Source organism: Lathyrus oleraceus, chromosome 1 (genome assembly GCF_024323335.1).
Source record: "Lathyrus oleraceus cultivar Zhongwan6 chromosome 1, CAAS_Psat_ZW6_1.0, whole genome shotgun sequence".
Taxonomy (NCBI): domain Eukaryota; kingdom Viridiplantae; phylum Streptophyta; class Magnoliopsida; order Fabales; family Fabaceae; genus Lathyrus; species Lathyrus oleraceus.
This window is the reverse complement of record NC_066579.1, coordinates 223,659,187-223,680,304: the sequence shown is the minus strand read 5'-3', so window position 1 is coordinate 223,680,304 and position 21,118 is coordinate 223,659,187. Positions and strand designations below refer to the sequence as shown.

Here is a 21,118-nt window from a genome sequence, read left to right as displayed (position 1 = left end):
TTGTTTGTGTTAGATATGTATGTTTGTCAGCATTAATCATACATAAATCATGCATATACATGCATAATTATAGCATTCAGATATTCATGTTGCATTCTTTGCCATATATCCTTGCTTGCTATCTCCTGCTATTGGTGAAATATTCTTCCCCAAGCAAAGGTTTGTGTTTGATCTCTTCATATAGAGTCAGCCCCATAAGCAGAAAGTGTTTATCTTTCCTTCTTTATTCCCCGCTGAGTTATTTCCTCGTGGATGATTATTGTTTCAGTTCCCCCCCCCCCCCCCAAATATGTATTGGGATGGAATTACTCCCCTGAGTTATATCCTCGTCGGGTTGAGTCTTGTTTGATTGTGTCTTTCTAGTTTGTTCCTGGATTGACTTTCTTTTCTTGTTATTCCTCTGCAGTTCCCTGTGGTCTAGTTGTTCAATTTCTCAGTAACCAGTAATTATTCATCCTTTCCCCAGCAGATCTTGTGGCCTTCTACCCAGTAACCGGTAGTTGTAAGTCCTATTTCTGTGGTTTTCTACCCAATAACCTGTAGATGTAATCCCTATTTGTTGGTTATCTTTACCCAGTAACCGGTATTGATATTCCTTCGTTTTTTAGTATACCACCCAATAACCGGTGATATATCTCTTAGATAATTGTTTTTGTCAGGAAGTTTCTCCCTTGCGAGTCATCTTTCATTTACCCTTGTTTGGTAATGATTATTTCTCCATCCTGATTGGTCATCATTTTATACCCAGTAACCGGTATCCCAATGTCCTTTCTTTTCGGTCGATTTATCCTTTATTAACCTAGTAACCGGTTGTGGATAATCTTCCCTGCGAGCATATTATCTATGTTATGACGGTAATAGATAATATATCTCATGCGCTCTTCAGTCGAAGTCTTTTTCTTCCCTAGTTGAGTAAGATTCGTATTTCCTTATGGAGTCGAATATCCATCCTCTAAGTCGAGTTTGCTTGTTCAGCCCTCCTTTTAGATGATGAGTGTCTTGGATGTATTCCCAATTCACGCTTGGTTGGTCACCTATTATATGCCCAGTAACTAGTATCCCTGGTGTTCCTTCCTTCTACTCCCTATTATGACTTTTTATCCCCTATGGAGTCAGATTTTCCTGAGTTGAGATGTGCCTTTTGGGTCCTCCTCAGATGTTTCGGATATTTGATATCTCTCACCCTTATATCGGTCTTAGATATTTTGTCTCCTTGAGCGTGTTGTTTTCTCACCCAGTAACCTGTGTTTTAACAACATGTCCCTCTTTGAGATTATTACCGAGTAACCGGTAATATCTCGTTGTTTCTTCCTCAGCTTGGGTCCTTTGTGGACGTCCCCGTCTGAGTCCGAATTTTTATCCGATGTGTCCTTTGTGGATAGCTTTGTTGTATTGGCATATTCCCCAATACATGCATCTTTGCGCCAGCTCGAGTCTTTCCATCGATTTATTTTCATAGAATCCCTTCGTGTCTCCCAGCAAGTTTTCAAGTCGTGACCTGCTCACACATTTTTACCTTATTTCCCCCCAGTCTCTGTCTCCTTAGTGAGTGTGTTACTCCTATTCGATTTTTCAGTTTCTCCTGATTTCTTTTCCTTTGTGGCAATTATTCACCATGAAGATTTTTATTTTTGCATGCATACATTTGCATCATGAGGTCTCTTAGGGACCAAAATTCGTCTCTTTGTTATTATTTAAGCTCATTCTATCTCGTCGAGATGAAGATTTTAACCTTCATATCTCCGGCTAGAACGACCTTAAATAGGGGCATCTGTAAGACCCTAATTTTTACCCTAAGATCCCTCATGGCATCATATCATTGCACAAGTGCATTGCCTCAAGGATCATAGCATGTTTGGCTCCTTAACCCTAGGGTTGGGACTTGTGTGAGTAGTTTGAGACCACCAAGCATGCCTGCATTGTATATTATTGCTTTTCTTATTTTTTTTACTAACCAAAAGCACAAAAATATGTCACTAACTCTTTTTGTTTTGAAGCTCAAGTGATCATGTGCCCCAATGCTCCTAGGAGACTCCTAAGCCCAATGAAATGGCCAGATGAAGATGATAAAAAGCATGGAAATGGTCCACAAATATCCTAATCATCATATATGTCTCCCAAGTATCTCAATTTTCCAATTTGATCAAGATAACCCAAAGGGCTTGAGGATTGTTTCCCAAGGAAACCCCAATTCGGTTGTGCTTTGACTATGCCTTGCCTATGAAGCAATCTTAACCTCTGATGAAATTTAATCAAGGTAAGTTCTTTCATTCATGATTTTATGCATATATGAGCCTCTTTGATGATCCCCAATAATTTATTCATCAAGATTGGAAGTTTGGCCTTGAAAATTTTACCAGTCAAGTCATCTGACTAAGCTGAGCACCATTGAAACATAAATTTTAATGTGTTTGTCAAATGAAGATTACCCCAAGAGAAAACGTGTTTTTAAGAACCATATGAACAACTTTCATGTTCATCAAAAATCCATTAGAAACTTGGAAGGTCATCATTCATTTCAAAACATTATAGGTCATTTTGACTTAAATCCTAATTTTAGATCAACTTACCAAGGGAATAACTTCCTTAATTTTTATGATTTTTGGGTGAGAACAAATGAATTGGAAATATTGATATGTCTACTTCAAATTTTATGTTGGATAAAAATTCATAATCCTAAAATAAATACATGTGATAATACAAAACATTATAGGTCATCTTGGACCTAATTCATTGAATTTGAAAAAATACCCAACTTCAAATGCCCATAACTTTCTCATAGAAAATCCAAATGATGCAAACTTTGAGTCTAAATTGATCAACTTGAAAATCTATACAACTTGTATGTTGGAGGTTTTTCCGTTTGAAGCTTTCATCATGAAAACCTAGGGGTTTGATTAGGCTTACTTTCGGTGAAAAATTTCAAAGGTGACTTAAACATGTTTTGTACTTGGATTTTCACATCCAGTTTTCATTAATTTCCAAATTCCAAATGAACTTTTGCCCAACATGAATTTTGTTCCTTATTTCAAGGGCTTCCCAACCATTACTCACATTACTTTTTTGGACTTTCCATTTGGGAGTTTCGAAGAACTCTTCATTTATGTGCATTTTGGCATTTCATGTTATAACTTGGTATGCAAGCTAATTCCACTTCATGTACACGTCCAAATCCATTCCAAATGAACTCAGCATGGTTTTGCACCCATCATTGGGCCTTCCATATGCCTGTATAGGCCCATGCATATCCAATTTCAAATGCCATGCACACGAGGGAAGCATGATGCACAACCAATTTCAGCTATAAATGAACACTCCTTCTTATTCATTCATCAACCTTTTGGAGATCTGAATTGCTGCAGCATTGTAACCATAGCCATACCAACAGAATTATTCACAAAAAAAATCACTTTCGAGCTTGAAATTCAACATCATTAGTTGATCTTCAAAGCTTAATTCCTTAACATTTCATCTCCACTGCATCCCTAGAGCAAAGGGGAATCCAGATCCTGAAGAAATCGTGGCCTGAAGTGCTCCAATTCAGAGGTATACCTTCAAACTTTTTGGATCTAGAACTTGCAATTCAATGTAGCTTTCTCTTGTTTGTGTGATTTTCTGAAGTCCTCACACTTGAGGCAGGCCAATGATGGTTTCAATTTTTCATTTCGTGCATTTACAGTTGGTACACCATGATCCTCCACTTCACATTTCTCTCAATATAGGAAGAGTGAGGAAGATCCATGGATATAGTGTTGATCTCCATCACACGAGCTTTAATTTCATGTCCTTACTTTCCATTTTTGTTAAGTTTTTTTCTCTGCAACTGGTGGTCGGAGGTTGTTGTTCCACCGGAGAAGATGGTAGTTTCCACCACCATCACCACGTGTGTCATTCTTGGCCCTTGGATCATGAGTTCAGGATCTAATCTTGGTCCTTCATTGCGTTTACTTTATCTAATTCATGTTGCTGCGCATTTGACTCGAACACACGTTGCACCCTCACATCTGAGCCATTCAGTCTTGCCACGTCAATTAATGAGGTGCATCACGCGGCTGTGGTTTTTTTTCCATTTTATTCATTTTCTTTTATTTTCAGTTAATTGATTTTATTTTCAAAAATTCATAAAAAATTTATTTGAAGTCATAAAAATATGAGACCAATTCCAAAAATTTTCTTGAAAAATCTAGTTTCATATTTTGATTTTTAATCATTTTTGTGACTTCATTTAATATTTTTTGTGAATTATTTGACTTTTTAATAGTTGTAATTCATTTTAAAATACTTTCTGACTTTTGAAAAATCCAAAAATATTTTCCTAGCACCTATGGATCATGATAAGTCAATGAAAAATAGTCTCATCAATTTCTTATTTGATTTGAGATTTATTTGAGATTTTAGTTCATATTGTGTTATTTTTTAGTGTTTTTAATTGTCTTTAAATACTTTCTGATTTCAAAAATTGGTGAGAAAATTAGTCGATGCTTGTTTGACCATGTTGAACCTATGAGAATTTAATTGGACTTGTTGAAGTTGATTTGAATTGAATTTGAGGTTTGACCTTATTTGTTGATTTTTTATTTGCATTTTATTTTAATTCAAAAAATACCAAAAAAATAGGTTGACTTGTTGACTTGTTATCTTCATTTCTTTTCTGTTTGGTGTTGATTGATGATGATTTGATTCACATTTGATCAATTGAATTTGATATTTGTCTTCTTTTTTCCCTCCCTTTCATCTTCATCCCATTCTCTCCATCAATGGCCAATGAGTTAAGTTCTTATGGTTGGTCTTGACAAATGAGAGGTTTAACCTTCTTTGATCCAAACCAAACTCAACTCGATCCATGATCAAGTGAGTTATTTTGTGTCCAAGATAGGTTGCTTCTTGGTCAAGCAAATAACCTAAAGATAATACAAGGCCCTTCCCCTTTTGTTTTGGCATGGCAAGTTTATGGAGCTTGGCTACTAGTCATTATCTCTAACTTGTGTTTCTTTATCTATATTTTTATTGACCGGCCTCAGATAGGTGTGACTACTACATTAGTCCACTTACGATTGCTTAACATAGCGCTACATTGTCCTATGACAAGCTAGCATAACCTCCACTAATTACTAACTTTAATTTGAGCATTTAATTTTCTTGTCATTTACTTTTAATGACATTTATTTCTTGCTCATTTATTCATATTGGTTTTCCCTTTGCTCACTTGAGCATATATTTTATGTTTATGTCATTTTTCTTTTGCTCATTTGAGCCCATTATTGTATATAAGTATATTGTTATCTTGTGTTTGTTTTGTGTTTGTTTTGTGTGAACCAAATGCAAAAAGGAGAAATGACTTAGAATTAGGACTTACCTATGCTTAAATGAGTTCAAGAGAAACTAGGCTTCATGCCTTTAGAATGCAAAACTTGTTGAAGAGCAACTAGGCCTCATGTCTTTAGAATGCTAAATTTCAAAATTGATCTTCAAGGACTTCTCATCCAAACTTATTCTTTGTCCATTCCCCTTATTGTGTTTTGTGAACTTTTTGATGTTTTCTTTTGTGTGATAGGGATCCTACCTTGAGATTGTGAAAAGAGGACCATTGCCATGAGTAGCCAAGTTAAGAGACAAGCCAAATGGAGATCCTAGAAGCTTGAATCCAAATTGTGTGATTGCTTGTTTGTGTGCTAAGTCCAAAGGAAAGGAGCATCTTGAGTCATCTATATGACTTCAAGAAAAGGAACTCCAAGGGTTTATCTTTCCTCTCTTATCTTTGCATGCTTTAGCACTAGCCTTTCTCTTCTTCTCCCCACTCTAACCAAGCCAAAAATCTTTTTCTTCAAACATTGACTTTGTTTCAAATTAGAAACCTAGGCCTTAAGCCTTTGACTTTTCAAAACTATTTTTTATAAATACTCATTATGAATAAACTTTAATCCAACTTTGACTTCATTTTTGTAAATAAGACTAATTTGTAAATATAACTCACTTCAAGTTGTTTTTTGTGGTTCTAATGGCCACTTTGTTAAAACCTTTTCAAAAACATTAGTCATAGGTTTGAGTTATCATAGTTGTTGATGTAAATCTTACCTCATCCTTAGTGATTGGACTATAAGTCTTCCATGCTTACTATAGGGTTAACCCCTCACTAGCATGTTGAAGCCTTCCTCACATGGTGGATTGTTGGTTTAGGTTGAGTTTTCTCCCTTTGATAACAAAAGACCTTAAGGCTTTTGATCAAATCAATTCACCAATATTTGAGAATTTTACCCCGAACTACGAGGTTTTGATCCTCCTTTGCGATGGTACGTAGGCAATGGGTTCATCCATTCAAACAACAAAATATGTAAATATAATCTATTCTCTTCTCATCCCTCCAATCTTTTACACAAATCTTTTTACAAATACCAACCTACAACACATATTTGCAAAAAGGGTTCCCTTAGAGTACTAAGGATGTTTTGGGTGCGTAAAATCTTCCCATTTCATAACTAACCCCCTTACCTAGATCTCTGACATTTTTATTAGTTTTTTATTTGAAAAGCTTCTTACCTCGGCTTTTGTTCGCTTTTTAGCCTTTCCTTTAGACAAATAAAAGTGTGGTGGCGACTCGAATTGTATGTTGACTTTTGGTTTAGTCAATAAACCTAAAGGTAACGAAAACCCCGCTACACAATCACTAACATAAAATCATGTTTTTACTTTACCACCTAATAGATTATAGAAATATCTTTTCAACACATCCGACTGTGCGTCAAACAGAGTTATGAAACTCAAGTTATATAGCAATCTAACCTAATCAAGATCTAGGTTAACAATTATTCACTATAAAAGTATTAAACAACAAAATCCTTGGCCTAGTGGTAACGCTTGAACCATGACAAGGAGGTCCCGGGTTCAACCCTCATTGGTGGCGCAATTTATTTTTTCAAGGAATTTGGTCTATAGGTCGACACCTATAAGAGGCGACACGAAAGACTGTGGCTACAAGCTTCAATATTGAGGCGTGGGTGTCGACCTATAAAGCTACATGTCGACCTATAATGAAGAAAAACTTTTATAGGTCGATCTAAACAAGCTTTTATAGGTCGATCTAAACAAGTTATGTGTCGACCTATGTTGAAGAACAACTGTTATAGGTCAACCTAAACCCGTATGGTCGACCTATGCTGAACTTTTTCACATAAAAGCTCAATTTAACCTACACTTGTTTTGTTTCATTTATAATAACATAGTACCCAAGATCAGAAGCAAACACATGATATAGGTCATCATACAACATGTAGATATTCCATTATTTTCTCAAGATCATGAACACATATACATCACAACAACAACCATATTCAACATATACAACGAAAAAATTAATGAAGGACGTGAGCAAGTATTATTCATGGTAAAATTCATAGTCAAGATAGAATACCCATCATTATCCTATGATTCCAAAACCCTAATTTCTAGAAATCATAAGATTTCTAACTAGAACTCACCTTGCCATTGTCGCTATGCGAAAAATACAGAGTCGCCATCGGTTTTTATTTATTCTAAAGGAATGGGAAATTATCGAGAAAACCCCAAAGAATGGTCATCGCAACCATGAACAGGTTCGGAAGTTGGTTATGCAAGGGGAAGGTATTAGCACCCCTCACATCTATGGTACTCCATGGGAACCATCTAGGATGTTTACGCTTATGTGTGTATTGTTTATCGAATGTTTGCTTGCCAAAGGTTTGCGGAGTGGAGGTAGATTTTAAATTAGTGTGCTCGCCAAGGAATGGATCCTCGTGCCTACGTATGCCCACTTGTTGAAGTGGGAAATCAGAGCTTCTGTAGTTCGTGGGTTTAAAATGTTTATTTGGTTGGTTGATTTTATTACCTTGAAGAAGGGTTTTCGATGGTGTCGCCCTAAGGCTTAAACAAAAGGTTTGAATGTATTGAATTGTTTTTAGGTTTTGAGAAAGTGTTATTAATTTCGGATTGCACTAAAGACTATGGATAAAGGAGAATACCTCGAACTACCAAGCCAAACGTCTTGTGTTCGAAGGATTCAGAATGAGTGTAGGAAAGCTCCAGTATCATCCCTTCTTTATCGCTTAAGGCTCGTGACGTACGATCCTAATCACCATTTATTGTGTTTTTGAATTTGATTTAGAAAAAAGACTTCTTGACGTTGGATCAAGGGTTTGTTTATTGAATTTGATTTAGAAAAGACCGCTTCACGTTGGATAAAGGGTTTGATTATTGGTGATAAAAGGGTAAACGCTCCTAATGCCTAAGGAGTAGCTAATCAGGCAATAAAAGAAAGCAAGTAAATGCGTACATTGGAAAGGGGAGGGGGTACATAAAGTACAATGGAGTGTAGGAAATAAAAGGTCTCATTGTTAGGTAGCCCAAGAGAAAGCCTTGTGTGTGCGATTGTGTCCTAAACTAACAATTGGATAATGAAATTATAAATCATGTCTCCCTCGGGTAGTGCCATGAATGCATTCAATTTTTGCAATAAAAGATCACAAGTCCTCGGAAACTCTAAGTTGCATAGGTCAATCACACAAGTCCAAGTCCAAATGAGAAGTCTCTAAGTCCTTTGTCCAAAGTCCTTTCCATGCTAAGGGAATTATCTTATTTTTGTATTTTTTAAGTCTTAACCATTTTTAGTCATTTTTAAGATGAAGTGAGAATGTACAAATATGATGTAATATAGTATGTACAAAGCAAAGTAAAGCAACATAAGGTAAATGACAAAAATTAAAGGTTACGAGTTAGATGCGAAATTATAAAGTGTTAGATGTTAGGTACGGAATTTAAAAGTTAGATGCGAAATAGTAAATGTTAAATGTTAGAAGAGAACTAAATCCAAAACAAATAACAAAATATTAATTCTAAGTCATTAATAAAATTAAATCTACCTAATTAATCAACCAATGAAAATCTAACAAATCACATAAATTCTAGTTATTAACAAAAATTAAATTCTAAACAGTTAACCCTAAAATTATCTAACAATTATTCTAAAACAAATATAAAAAATTATCACAATTATCCTAACTATACCTCATTATTTCTAATATTCATCTAATCCTAATATTATCCAAAGGAGACATGATTAATATCCTAATTCACACAATTAACCTAGCTAATCTAAATTAAATCCTAAATAACCAAAAATTAAGTTTTAATCATCCAACATGGGCCTAATCTAATCCTAAGCCCAAGCACGGGGCAGGGGGGTGCATCAGGCCATGGGAGTATGCAAGGAAACAATTCGCTTGGGCTTAAGTGTATAAGCCCAACATCGAAGGATTAAGACGGGACATCTCTTCCTCTATCAACTCGCAAAACAAGGAATAGAAAGAAAAGGGAACACGACGAATTTCACCAATCCTAACCGCGTCGGATCCTCCTCACGTGTCGACACCGTCTCCGCTCCATGAGAAGTTCGAGGACACTCTGCACAATGCTTCATGTACCGCCGCTTTCGGGGAACGATGAAAGACTCACTTGTGTGTCCATTTTATGATGGCTTGCAACTTGAAGTGTGGAAGATGCGCCGGAGTTGTCGCGATTCCGATTTGGTTTATTTCGCCGGTGAATTATGTACTAGAAGACGGCATCGAAGAATCTGGGAGGATATCGCCGGAAGCTTGCAATCGAAGGCGGCGAACAAGTCGGTTATCCGAATTTATTGAAGGTGGAATCAGAGGGAGCGAAGATGATTGCGAATTGTCGAATTTCTTCAAAGGAGAGGGATGAAGCCGATTGATGAGTGTATTGCTGAAGGTGTTGGTGGTGACGAGTAGAAGAGCAAAAAGCAACGGATGAAGGTCGTTGAATCGTGAAAAGGTGAAATCATGTTTCATTTTCTGAATTGCAATGTCTTCTTTTCCTTTTTCCTTTTCTTCTATTCTCTCTTCTTTTTCTGCTGTTTTCAGCTTTCTTTCTGTTTGTTGCAGCTGAAGGCCACTGTTGTGAGATTTCTGCGTTGAATGCTGGAAATGTGAGTTGCAGGTTCTCTAATTTTTTTGGAGTTGGGAAGAGCCGTGAAGGAAGGTTATAGAGGTTAAAGGTTTTGGTATGTGGAAGGATTGAAGAAGGTGAAGGAAGTGTAGAAGGATTGAATAATGTGAAATTTGTGAGAGAGGTTGAGAGTGAGGTTTGAAAGTTATGAGAGGGAATCGAGAGCTTGGGAAAATCAATTCCAAAAGAAGCAAAATCATGGTGAGCTTCTCAATTTATAGCTTGAATTTTCAATTGATTGAGTTTGTGCGTTTTGCTTCCCCTTTTGTTGTTTCGGTGTTGTTGCCATTTCTATTTGGCTAATCACTTAGGTTGCGTTTCGTTTTGGCTTTGTAGAAAGCTTTTGAAGTGTTGGCCTCGTGTACAGCTTATACAGCTGGGTTTGAAGTGTTGTTTACGACGCGTTGTGGCTCGTGATCGCAACGCCTTTCCGTAACGCGTTTGGAAGCAGATGTGCAGCTGGTGCTATTTGTGAATCATTTTGCAGCTTTTTCATGTTGGCTTTGCAACTTTTCAAGCTGCATTTTTGCCATTCAATATTGTATTTAGAGCTGTCAATTTAAAGGGCCAATTAATTTAGGCCCCAACCCCCAAAATAAGGGGACCTAAAAAAATTAAAGAATAGTAAGCCCTCAAATACATAGGCCCTAAAGTTAGATGGGCTCAAAATTTAAAAGAGGGCCATAAGGCCCCAAATAAAATAAAAAAACTTAATTTTGAAAAACAAAATAAAATAAATTCAAAAAATAAAAAAACTTTATTTTAAAAATCAAAATAAAATAAATTCAAAATATAAAAAAATAATTTTTAAATAAATCTGCTAAAAATTTCAAAAATAAAAAATAACTTTAATAAAAAATTAAAAATAAAATTTTCAACATAAAATTCCAAAAATAAAAAAGAAAAGAAAACATATTACACAAACCAGTTCAATTATGTGACTTGCTAATATTTATACACTTGAGTAGGATTTTATGTTCTTTTTCAAACACAAACAACAATATTATCCATCTAAGATTAAACACGGCAAATTAATCATCGAAACTTTATCATCAGAATTGCATTTTAATCAAATTTATATCATGTATAAAGTTGTTGAGGCGTTTCCACAAACAGCTTGTGAGTGTACATATTAAGCAGTATTATAAACATGTTGATTCAAATGAGATAAAAAATGAAATTTGATATTAAGAAAACTAGAGATTAAAGAGAAATGGAGATAGAAGAGTACCTTTATTTCAGTGATAGAGAAAAGTCGACGGCGGTGTAATTGGTTGACGGTGGCGGAAGCTTTGCATAGAACATGAATGGAGTGATAAACTCAAGTCCAAATTTTGGGAATAAAATAAGGCCCCTCAATGGGGCCTAAAAAAAATGCATTATATAAAGGGCCTAAAATTTTAGGGCCTAAAATAAATCTCAATGATAAGGGGCTTAATATATTGGGGCTTTAATAGGGCTTAATAATTGGGGCTTTTAAATATAGGGCTTATTTGACAGCTCTACTCCACTTACTGAATTCAAAATCCGTTTCCTACAATTTTTAAACACTCAACTAAATCAAGCTATTTTAACCAAGAACCCTAAATCCTTAAACTTAAATTAAATCACAACCAAGCCTCAATTCGTTCCAAAACCAAAGGGTTACTACTCTCCTACCGGAGATGAAGACGGAAATGAAACTCAGGTGTGATGCAGTTCCCTTCTATTATGCTTCTTCTCTCTTCTTTGATCTTCTTCTTCTCTCTTCTTTGTGTGTTCTTGCAATTGTTCAGGTGAGGATGATTAAGAGTGAAAGGTAACCATCGTTGAAAAATATGTGATTGCTCTGATTGTGTGAAAAGATGCACGAATAAGGTTCTTAGGATGATCCCAACAAGAAAAAATATTTGTTACAAGAACTATGAAAAATAGATCCATGAATAAGGTCATGTGTTATTGGATGATTAGTTAAAAAACTGCCAATTTTAAAATTTTAGGAGATCCATAATATATTTGGTCGGTGAAAAAAGGATTTCTCTTTTTACTATTTAAGGAAATTAATTTAAAACGGTGTTAGGTTATTTTCCAATAGTTGTTGCGTTTTGTATTCGCTTTATGCAATACTCATACTTAACTTTTTACAAAAATTGTTTTAAAATTATAATATAGGTATATATATGTAACTTTTTTGATCAAACTTAACCTAACTATTTAAACCACTTTTAATATTCTCACAATTTTTCAAAAACATAAATTTTCTCTCACTTTATTTTTACTCCAGTCGCATTGGTTTTCACAGTTAAGAATGAATTCTCTTATTTTCAACTTGATTTTCTCTTTTTACATTCATTTTTTCTTTTCTCATTTTTATGATTGAGATCTAACTATTCTTTTTTAATTATATGATTCTATATAGCATATGATTCTATATAGCATATTTTCGAAACATGAAAAGGGAAAGAAATGTCATCTTTATTTAGATCTATAAGCAATTATTAAAACAAGTTATAAAAACTTATGTCAAAAAGCTCATTACAAATTGTATAAAATTGATGTAGTTGATGTGTTGTATATACTTTTTTAATCGATCAAAAAAATCTTGAAACATTTACTATATTTTAATATATCTCTTTTATTACTATTATTTTTAATAAAATAATCGTGTTTCATATATAACTAAACAACTTTAGGTGCATATATTCATTTTTTTCTATTTATTTTAAAATGAATATATTTATGGTCATAGTGAGTGTATCTCGCTAAGAGATGTTAAAATATTATTATAATTAAATTTTATGGTATTATAATTATTCTAAAAAATTATACCTTTTAATTTATATATATATATATTTATATATATATATATATATATATATATATATATAATATATATATATAATATTTAATTTTATTATTATTATTATTATTATGTTTTATATTTTTTTAAATTAATTTCTATCTTATATTTTTTTATACTCTATTATTAAATTTTTAAATAGAAAATTGATTTAACATTTTTATATCAAATAATTATATTTTCCTGTTGGTATTAATATTATTCTTTTAGAGTAATTGTAGAAAGTGCCTTAAATTTCATGATTCATTCCAGTCACGTACCTCCTTGTGTTGAACCATGCTTATTAGAATGAAATGTATGGATGAAGGTGATATGCAAATGTCAGGTCAGTGACCTATATGATTATGTGAAGGATGGGGCGAATTTTGGGGTATGACAGTTACCCCTATTTAATCTTCTCGGACCTGAATGTATGGATATAAACAACTTCCAGACAATCAAGGTTGGGGAGGATTAAATACTAGAATACTGGGAAATTTTCCCACCATGAACAAATGGAAAGCTATGGGAAGATAGGTCACAAGAAACTTCTTCACTGGGACCTGTGGGATGAACAAGCTAGTCTTTATGCAGGGCAGCTGCTGGGAATAGGAATGTTATTTGATAAATGGGTATATGAGCGGTTAGATATGCATGACGTATGCAGTATGCTAATGCAATATGATTGATTATTTTTTCATTTTATTTCTACTAACAAGTTTTTTGAAGGCATCGAGAAAGAATTTTCCGCTGGGGGATATCTCCTTGGTAATTGTTTTTTTTTGGAATTATGAAACGGTTCTCCAAACAAATCTTAGGATTCGGGTGGCAGATGACCTTACTAAGGACGACAGTAGGCGAATGGAAAGTAAATTGTTGGTCGACAACTCTGAGGCTGGGGACAGAAGGAAAAGCAACATTGATTGTTGGGGATTAAAACATCCTGACCTCAATACTACGACTGGGAGTAAAACTGGACATTCTCAACTCTGCGGTTGGAAACGAATTATACTCAACATCGGTTCTGAGACTGGAGAAAGGGTAGGCGTCAACTCCGATGTCGGGTATAATGATGGACATCGACTCTAAGGTCGGGGACAAAGGTAGGCGTCAACTCAGAGGTTGGGTTTGCAGATGTCAACTATGAGGTTGAAGGATAAGAAAATGATACTACAACTCGCAAGTTGGGAAAAAGGTAGCCACGCGACACCGAGGCCGAAAAAGAGAATGGTAATCGTCAACTGTAGAGTTGGAAAAAGGTAGTCGTTCAACTCTGAGGCTAAAAAAGATATATATTCAGCTATGAGGCCGGAAAGGAAAATGGTAATCGTCAACTCTAAGGTTGGGAAAAGGTGGTTGTTCAACTCTGAGGCTAAAAAAAGATAGATATTCAGCTCTGAGGCCGGGAGTAAGGAGACATACAACTCTGAGGTTGGGGGTAACACGGTACATTCACTCTAAAGTGGAAAAAAGGTAGGTGCTCAACTCTGAGGCCAGAAAAGAATGATAATTGTCAACTCTAAGGCTGAAAAAGTAGGGTCTAAGCTCTGAGGCTAGAAAGAGATACACTAACTCCGAAGTTGGAAAAACGTAGTTGCTCAACTCTGAGGCTGGGAGCGAAAAATGATAAACGTCAACTTCGAGGTTGGAAACAAGCAGATACTCAACATATGAGGTGGGAAGATAAACAGTAAACAACATCTCTGAGGCTGGAAAAGGGGCAACAACTCTGAGGTCGGGGTAAGGAAAGGCAACATACAACTCTGAGGTTGGGGTAAAACGATAAGTGACGACAACTCTGAGGTTGAAAAGGGCGACAACACTAAGGTTGGAAAGAGGGCTACAACACTGAGGTTGGAAAAAGGGTGACAACACTGAGGTTGAAAAGGGGTGACAACACTGAGGTTGAAAAAACGGGTGACAACACTAAGGCTGCAAAAGAGGCGACAACACTGTGGTTGGAAAAGGGGAGACAACACTGAGGTTGGAAAAGAGCGACAACATTGCGGTTGGAAAAGGGGTGACAACACTGAGGTTGGAAAAGAGCGACAACATTGAGGCTGCAAAAGGGCGACAACACTGAGGCTGCAAAAGGGGCGACAACACTGAGGTTGGAAAAAAGGGGAAACAACTCTGAGGCTGCAAATAAGAAAGGTTACCATAAACTTTGGGGTTGGGATAAGGAAAGGTGAACATACAACTCTGGGGTTGGTTAATAAGAAAAGTGACAACAACTCTGAGGTCGAAAATAGAAATGGCCTCTCAACTTTGAGGTTAGAGGTAATGGCATCTAAAACTGAGTAAAAGGTGATTATCTAAAACTTTGCGGTTGGGGAAAAGAGATATCAATACCGAAGGGTATCGAAAAAAATGATAGACACTGACGAGCGAAGGGGGATCAATACCGATGGGTATTGAAAAAAAGTGGTAGACACTGACGAGTGAAGGGAGAACAATACCGACGGATATTGAAAAAAGTGGTAGACACTAAGGATGGCTTGATTGGACTTTCGCATTTGAGAGATAGGGGTTTTGCCAACGAGAATTGGACTTTGCAAGATGTTTGCCAAACAAGGTCTGGGCTTTGGCAGGCTATGTCAATTGTGCACTTTGCTGTAGATATGAAAACCTCAGGGGTTCCCACAGGCACAACGGCGGGGATGAAGTTTTGTAAATATGGCTACCCTTCCCGGGACTCACCAAACTTACATTGGGTATTTCAAAACAAATAAAAAGGCAAAGTCTTGACAGAGACAACCCTTCTCGTGAGAAAGGCAACGAGGGGGAGACGTGATTTCGCGCACCAAGCAACGAAATAAACTCACAAAAGGAGAGTTATCTCAATGAAATCATCTCCATGAAGGAGGCATCAGGCTTACGGCAGGTAAGCGAAAAAGGAATGACTTTGAAAATCCCGTCGGGGTTGCCAACTAGGAGCTTTACAAGGGTAAAAAATGTTATTTATTTTCTATTTTGTAATGCCAACGGTGTGGATGATGGAAAGATGCCAACGAAAATGGGCAGTTGAATAGTGCCAAGAAAGCTTTGGGCTTTATTCTTCCTTGTTAGAGAGATTTTTGTTATGCTGGATGATATGTATGAATGAAATGATATGAATTATGTATGACAGGTTGATGCAATGATATGAGGGTCTATGAATGCCCCAATCTTGGGTACGATGCAATGAATGCTGAGGGAATTTGCTCGGATTACGAGGCTTTTGATTTATGGAGAGTGGGTTGTGTCTTGCATGACTTCCCAACATTTGACTTCTTAATGTTGCTGGAGGACGGATCTGACGTAGACCTTCGGATGCCCTAAGCTAGAACTGGAAGCTTTCACAAGCAAGGAGAGAACCTTCATCTTTATGGATAGCTTTGCCCCTAGTCTGTTGGACATCTGCACGGATTGCCCCAATCGCAAGTTAGGAAACAACTTCATCGTGGCTTATCGCAATCGAATCTGCCCTAGTGTCTCGGGACTGCATTCCTCTAATTAACCATTTTAGGGAGTTTGACTTCTCGTGCTCTTAGGGTGGCCTGCCCCAGTACGAGCCTTGAAGTAGCTTTACCTATGGTTGGACGATCTTTGAGGGAATTCCCCTTACTTACTAATCTTTAGAGAGATTGATTGAATCTCGACTTGACTACTTCAGATTGACTGAATCTTGTAGAGATTTATCGATGTGATTGCTTCAGATCGATTGAAAAATTGAAGTGTCTTGTCTTTTCTTCTCAACTGAGTTCTTTAGACATTCTGCTTCTTGATATAACCACATGAAGTGACTGGTTGCTGCTCAACGGAGTCTCAGGCGTTTAAAACTTGTTATGATCAATCAAAATAGTTTGCCCCTGCTCGACAGAGTTCTCATGTGTTTGGTCTTCTGATGCGATCAATTGGAGTGATTTACTCCCTTGACTATCTGATCTTTGGAGATTTGTGAGATCTCAACCTAACTGTCTCAGACTGTCTGAATCTTGCTGAAATTTCTTGACATAACTGTCTCAATTTGACTGAAATATGAAACATCTTGTCCTTCTGCTCAATGGAGTTCTTGGGTGTTCTGTCTTATGATTCAATCAGTTGAAGTAATTGGCCTCTAATTAATAAAGTGTTTTAGGCATCCTTCTCTTCTGGAATCATCAAGCTTCCCAATTCACATTCATTATGAAAACTCTCTTGATGTCAAATGCTCATTCATGAGTAACACATGTTCATTTTTAGGAATGATAACAACAATGTCATGTTTATGCAGTTTTGGAATCCAAGCATGTTCATTGGAATTATGACATACAATGAATGCATCACTGATTGAGAATGTCATATCAATATCAACACAAATTATGAGCGAATTGTTGAGGAGTCATTTTTAACACGATTGTTCTTACCATAGTATGCTTTCGAAATAAACTCTGCTTCAATTAGGTCTTTTGAGGGTTGTAACATGGTCTGGTTCACGGTTTCAGAAAGAAAGGATTTAAGGCTCAAACATATCCTAACCCATCCTCTCTTCATGATGTTCTCCAGTCCTATGTTCAACTAGTTCGGCACAAGCGCTCTTCTTCCAAAAGGGATTTGGGAGTGAAAAGGTTAATGGACCCACGAGGTTTTCGGTGTTGCAGTCATCCTTCTCTTGTTTGGTTTGTAGCCGCACGATTTTGTTCTTGTTGAGGATTTTCTTTTGATTTCTCTTTTTAAAGATTCATTTTTTCATTTCCCTATTTTTGCTGGATTGGTTCAGATTTACAATCCACAGGGATGCCCCAATTTTTACCTAAGTCACTTGTTTCGAGTTTTCGACTTAGCGGGCTTTCTTTCTTTTGATTTTTGATTTTTTGTTTTTCCTGTTTCTTTTTGTTTCAAAACAAATTGTGTAACATCTATCCGTTTGATTGGAATGGGTTGTGACCGCTTCGTGCCTCTGTGGGTGAGGGACAACCGTTTGGAATTTGGTGGTTTCCGACCTCTTGCGAGGGATAATATATGGTTTATCCTCAGATAGGACACTCCTCTTTTGAAGATTGAACGATTGGTCAAACTGACTGACGACTACCCTGCCCCGGTTTACGATTGAGGGTTTTATATTTAGAAATAAACTCCTACTTCTTGGCTCGAATGAGTTGACTAGGGATTATCCTCCTTATATTTCCGGTGTTTGGGATCTGAAGCAATGCCTTATGTAGCACCTCAAATTTGCACCTATCATTGTACATACATTTTCATGTTAGGTCATAGCATATCATGGTCCATTGCATAGCATTGCATTGCCTCTTTTGCCTCAAGTGCAAGCCAAGCAAGAAATTAGGTCAAACTGGTCAGGAGATCAGTCAATCAAGCAAGCAAGCACAATCTTCATTGAGCCAAGGCCTTAGGGCTTGTCCAACAAGTTCACATGACTTGGAGGTCCATTTGAAGTGTTCAAGTCAAGGATTGAAGGCTCAGAGGTCATCAGTTCATACACAGACAGTCAAAAACCCTAGACAGTCAACAGTCAGTCAAAGTAGTGGATGGTGGCCATTCTTGTGGAATTTGGGCACCATGATCAATAATCAAGAGTCCATACAACTTGGGACATCATTTGAAGTCAAGGTCTCAAGGAATTAGGGTTTGGAAGTCATCAGTCAATGCACAGTCAGGCAGAAACCCTAAAAGTCAACTATTGGTCAACTGTCCATTTAATCAGTGATTTGATGATTGGAATTGGTTTGTGAGAGCTCATTCATGGCCAAATAGTCCTCATATATCATGTAAAACACCATCATGGAAGAATTTGAAGCCAAATCAGAAATTTCCAAAAATGGAAACTGGACCTGTAACTGAAACTTACCAAAAATGGAAAGTCTTGATCCTCAAACTTACATCATGATACAAGCTTCAAATGAATTTTTGCCCAACATGAAAGTTGAAGATCTTGTTCTCCCATTTCCAAAAAGTCCAAGAACTCTCAATTCCCATGTGTGGTTGGCAAGTTATGATCGAATCGATTTCAGAAAATCTTGAACTTCAAAAGGCCATATCTCCCAAACCATTTGGCCAATTTTGGTGGGGTTTTTTCCTACAAGTCACATTTGATCCCCTCTTTCCAAAAATATAAATTTCATGAGCCAAAACTTCACCAATCAAAATGGCGTTTTTTGACCTATCTCATTTAAATGCAAGTTTGACCAATGTTTGACTTTTTGATTTATCATTCTTTAAACCACTTGGCCAATTGAAATAGCTCAGAAATGTCATTTAAAATGTGTTTGCAAGCTCAAATTATGCAGTACATGTGAGTCCATACTTAGTTGCTTGAATTGGAAGAAAGGTACACTTTCACCATGTCCATGGACCATACCATGCTTTGTACTCTAAAAACAGGAAATTAAGAGACCATTTGCTGTCATTATGAACACAATTTGCAGCCCATAACCAACAGAAAGAAGAAGCCATGCCAATTTGCTTGAATTTTGGAAGGAAGTACATGTTCTCACCAAATTCATCTCACAAACCATGCTTTGTACCATGACAGCAGAATCATCATCATTTTCTGTCATGACCAGCCCCTAATAGCAGACCAAAACCACATTTGACAGCAAGAAGGAAGGGTTCACTCATCCTAAAAACTGCATTCACTTTGCTTTTGCATTTGAGAATTTTCTGTCCAAAGCTTCCAAAAGGCACTGAGCCTGGCCCTTGCTATTGCACTATCCATTCATCATTTGGATAACACTGCTAGCAGCCATCCAACAGCAGAAACATGGCTCTCTCATTTGCTCAAAATCACTTTTGGCCATTTTGCTAAAAGCTGTCAAACTACCAAAAAACCTAGCCTTGCACTGTATTTTTTCACCCTCCATTCATCACTTTGGAACCCTGCTAGCACCACCTAACACAGCCAAAAAGCCTTGGTGCTCTCTCTCTCTCAAAAGATCACATTTTGGCCAAGATCATTTTCTGTCCAAAAATCTCCAAAGGAACAAATGCCTGGCCCTGCTTGACACAATATCCAAACCTCATTTCCTGTCATAAAAAAAAACCAGTAGGAGCAGCCACACAAAGTCACTTGGCCTAAACAGAAAACTCACCTTGGCATTCTTGCAAAAGGCTGTCAAAAGAACTTCAAAAAGAAAGAAAACCTTGCCATGTTTGTTGCTTCTAACAGCAGGTTTTATACACCATTTTTCTGTCAAGAAAACACTAATAGCAGCCTCACTTTGACAGCAAGAGGCATTGGTTCTCTCACTCTCTAAAAAATCCCATTCTTGCACTTTTCAAAGCCTGTTCCAAAAAACTCCAAAGAACTAAACCCTGGCCATTGCTTTTCACCATCTTTTCATCATGTTGAACCACTAATGGCAGCCAACATTTCACAGCAGAAAGCCTTGGTGCTCTCATGCTCAGAAATCACACTCTTGGCCATTTTCCAAAACAGTCAACAAAACTCCAAATAACCAAGCCTGGCTTTTGTTGATTCATCATCAAGACAACATCATGAGCACATTGCAATCACCTTTTCACACCTGGAAGCACTTGTTCTAGCACTGCATTGACAGCCATTCAGCCATGACAGTCCAAGGTTGAAGCCAAACTAAGCATCCACAAGTCAAAGGACCTTCACCAACCATCATCTGGAGTGTTAAGGGGCAACTGTTTCACTTCAACAACACCAAACAACAACTAAATCTCTACTGTCCATCAAATTTGGTAAAAATTCGATCTCCCTATTTTGTGAAATAAACACATGCTTTAAAAAGGTCTCTTAATGCTGAGTTCAAAGAGCTTTAGATCACTAAAAATGGTTTGGTATTTTGCAAGTTATGTTGAGTTGAAGTTTCACATCCAAACTTGTTTTTGATTATTTCTCTTTGTTTAACTTGATTTGATGAAAATGGATGATATAATGTTGATGAGCAAGGCAAGAGGAACGCATTGATATGTTGTTTGTTGAATTTGGTTAACAAAAAAAATCTTGCTGGAAATTTTTGTTGAATGTATGAAACTACTGTAAGTATTTTTTCTGCAATATGGATACTGTAAATGTTGCTACTGTATATGCCTTGCCTTGTTTCCAAATAAATGCCAAAAGGCCTGGGGCGAGGGGGATTCGAACCCCAGACCTTTGCCTCAAAGCTTCAGATACCAAGTGTTTTACCACTGGGGCGCAATGCCAATTCATTTATTTAACGCCTTCTATGAAATATATATTAAAAAGGAGCGCTGACCTCCCCATTTAAATGAAACGCTGAGTTTCAACACTCAGCAAGGGGCGTTTTGGTCTTTTGGCATTTCATTACATATTTATTCCAATTAAAATCAATT

At 36.6% G+C, this 21,118-nt stretch overlaps 1 long non-coding RNA gene across 1 annotated transcript; it reads left to right on the top strand.

Moving 5' to 3' along the window:
* The first annotated feature begins 7,762 nt into the window (after nt 1–7,762).
* On the top strand, nt 7,763–10,161 carry LOC127128498 (uncharacterized). Its single transcript, XR_007805933.1, has 2 exons — nt 7,763–9,825; nt 9,936–10,161. It is a non-coding gene; the product is annotated as an uncharacterized LOC127128498 (long non-coding RNA).
* The last annotated feature ends 10,957 nt before the right edge of the window (nt 10,162–21,118 follow it).